The sequence below is a fragment of the Sinocyclocheilus anshuiensis genome, unplaced genomic scaffold, assembly GCF_001515605.1.
Source record: "Sinocyclocheilus anshuiensis isolate Anshui unplaced genomic scaffold, SAMN03320099.WGS_v1.1 scaffold407, whole genome shotgun sequence".
In the NCBI taxonomy this organism is placed as follows: Eukaryota; Metazoa; Chordata; class Actinopteri; order Cypriniformes; family Cyprinidae; genus Sinocyclocheilus; species Sinocyclocheilus anshuiensis.
Genome location: NW_015552593.1, coordinates 2515667 through 2519134, shown reverse-complemented (window position 1 = coordinate 2519134; position 3468 = coordinate 2515667). Strand labels below are relative to the sequence as shown.

At 36.9% G+C, this 3468-nt stretch overlaps 1 protein-coding gene across 4 annotated transcripts in view; it reads left to right on the top strand.

Annotated features, from left to right (window-relative positions):
• The window catches only part of LOC107665590 (PHD finger protein 3-like), a 22194-nt gene that overhangs the window by 360 nt on the left and 18366 nt on the right, over window positions 1-3468 (top strand). The window contains exon 1 of one of the 4 annotated variants that reach the window (XM_016456517.1): window positions 2117-2207. The exons of 1 other annotated variant lie outside the window; for it this stretch is intronic. The gene's annotated coding sequence lies outside the window, so the exon portion shown is untranslated. 2 more of the 4 variants (XM_016456513.1, XM_016456514.1) reach the window with 2 other exon arrangements.

Here is a 3468-nt window from a genome sequence, read left to right as displayed (position 1 = left end):
TAATTTGAAACTATATATATATATATATATATATATATATATATATGTATGAAACTATAGGCTAAACTTAAATCAATCAATACTTTTAGAAACAAACAAACAAAAGTCATTAGTTCCTCATTCAGTGTCCCAAAAAGGCATTTCAATAACTGACCAATAACCTTTTTATTGTCATTAAAGTGAAACTATTGAACCTAAACATTGAAGCCTGATAAAAATGGTCATTTGAAAGAAAAAATGTCAGATAGACTATTTTTTATTTTTTTGCAGAAGGAATGGTCAAATGTGGCTGCTTTCTTGTAGGATGAGGGGCTAGTTGTGCATGAGCAGTATGAATATCATCACTGTAACTCGTTTCTGATTGAAGGAGGGAGTCATGTTGCAACCATCCCCACTCTTACCCTAATACTTTATTTTTCTTTTGTTTGAAGCTGAGAGGCATTAACCTGTACTAAACTGACCCTCCATCAGGTTATGTTCAGGAAGTAATTTGCTAAAGCTGCTTACATTCTGTTACGTCATTTTTTTGGAAACAAAAGCTACAGTATTGGTTTACTTATCCGTAAACTTACCTGAGTATGTCACATAACCTGCGTTCTGATCAGATGGCTGTATTATAATAGAGAAGATGGAAGAAAACGGCCATATACTGACACAGAAATACACAACAAATCTGTATATAATGTGCATAAAGTCAGGGTACAGAACAAATTGCATCCCTTTTGTTGTTATTATATTGCAGATAGGTGACACACGGTGAAGGTGACCCTGCAATCTTGTTTGTAAGTCAGTGATAAACAAATTATAAAATAAATGATTTAAATGGATTAATAGGCTTAATCTCTTCATAATCATTCTAACCTCATAACCACACTAGTGGAATCATTTGGAGAACCTCTCAGGCTATCATTTCTATGAGAAACTTATAACACGGAACCTATAAGCTCCCGGAAGAACTTTAAAAAGTAACCTCAGTAATCCTATCAATTTATATAAAATTTAAGTTTCTTGAATACAGAATAGTTCTCCAGTGTGGAAATCTGAGAAAACTCCCCAATGACAGATTAAGTGCGTTATCCCGTGATGAATCACATTGAATTACACGCAATTAGATTATGACAACTAAAGAAAGAACAGAAAGAGACCATTTTTTTTTTTTTTTTCATTTTATAAGCACCTTCCACACACTAAACTGCTGATACAGACATTCCAATGTGATGTTAATCACTTAGATCACAGTAGGAAAATGATAAGAGATATTTGATAAACGCATTAATGCACAGATTTGAAACAGTTACAAAGTACATTTGTTAGCCATGCTGGCAGCAGCACCCTCAGTGGCTCCCACAGCCCCCATGATGGCTTGACCTGACGAAGGGATTCCAGCAGCACCTAAAGACATCAATTATCCCAGGTGAAAGGCCATAAACCAGTTTTATTGTTAAACTGTTAATAGAGTTTTTTTTTTTTTTTTTTTACCTGCTGCTGCACCAGATGCAGAAGAGTAACTAGAGGATGGAAAAAAACAAGTAAACTGTTTGTCAATTGTCGATAAACAACATTTAAGTTTATACATTTATATTAGAAGATACTTACAGGGATCCATCTTGGACTCTGCTAAAGCACACAAACTGGATATTCTTAATTTGTTCTAAACTCTGGGTCATCCACCTTGATAGCTCAGTGGGAGGGTGCTTTTCAAGAAAGGAAACCAAAACAAACAGAGGGGAACTTTAGACAAACATCGGATATTAATATTAAATTATATACAAATATAAATATAAAGTGGGAAATTATGTTACTTTATTACTTCAAATAATTACTAATATTACTTAAATTCATGCAATTATTTCTTTAAACATACAATTGTTTGTTTGCTTATCTTTCAATTTCACGTACTATAACTTTATTATTATTTGTTGAAATACTATCCTGCAAATGCTTTGGCCATACCATAGTAGATTGGAGATTGGGTAGACTGTGGAGAAAGGTCTTGAGACTGTGGGCCATACACTTTAGCTTCTACCAGTAAAGCACTGACTAGAGCTAGATCACACACTGCCCCCTGCCGACAGATCCAGCGCGTCACGAGTTGTTTGCTGGCTCAGAGGGTCAACAGGAAGTACTACTTGTGTCCCATCACAGTTCCCAAGCGGAAAAGGTTGTGGCATTAACGACAACGGCGACCCGTATGGCGTCCCAACAACGTAAGCGATAATACAAGTCCTTCTCCCATTATGCGCTGGCTCTTCGATCACAGTGAGAAACGCGGTGAGTGTTTTATCTAGCGTCTCGCGCGGAGTGGGCGTGCACGCTCTCAGTTCGTTTAGCGCGAGGCCTTCCTGCGGTGCACGCGACGCGACTCGAGACGAGTTTGTGCAAAAAACCGCGTCGAATGTGCCGCTAACTATATATGCACAGTTGGGAGGTGGTGTCGAACGCTTGTTGTTGATAAAGGGGAGTTTAATTCGGTCTGGTGAGCGGGTGGAATAGACGCAGGCTAGTTGGTAAAGGCCCGCGGAAGCGTTTGGTGGTGTGTTTGTTTTGTGAGGCTTTTTTTAATGCTGTGCTTTGCTTAAACGACGAATGCATCTTTTGCAAACACTAACGCCGTTTTTTAAAGCTGCCTTTTCTGCTCGGAGAGAGTCAATGAATGTGTGAGCTGCTGAGGGCCGCATGCGCTAGCTGTCTGTGCACGTGAGCCGATCTGGAGCCAAAATAAAAACACTGAAAGCGAAATGTTTCATTTAACACTTAATACAATTAAAAACAATTTTTTTGCAGTGTGTTTGTTGTCTGTAATGCACTTGTGCAGTTTGACACCTGATGCTTTACTTACTGTTCTAATTCATTTGACACATTTCTGTAGCTGTGTTTTCACAAGTAGGGGAGAGCGGGGCTAGTTGTCACTTTTTATTTAAATGAATATTTCCTAGAGTAGTTTTTTTGAACGTATGTATAGGCACATAACTTGATGTTGATTTCGTAAAGTTGCTTCAAGTTTTATGGCATTTAAAAGGAATTAAAAAAAAATATATATTTCAAGCCGTAATGGAGCTGAAAAAAGGAATGCTTGTAACGCTTTATTTTACGGTGTCCTTGTTACACGTTACATGTACCTACTATTATAACAATTAATTACATGCAAGTAACCCTAAACTGAACCCTAATCCAAACCCTAACCATATAGCAAGTACATGTAGTTAATATATTACCCAGGCCAGTACTTATTTGTATAGTTACACTGTAACAATGAGACCTTAAAATAAAGTGTTACCGGAATGCGTTAAAACTCTCTAAAGCTTAATTTGGGTAAGAACATATCTTAAGTCGTGGCTCCAAAACAACAACAACAACGTTTTAAAGGGGTCATATGATGCTGCTAAAAAAAACATTATTTTGTGTATTTGGTGTAATGAAATGTGTTTATGCGGTTTAAAGTTAAAAAAACACATTATTTTCCACATA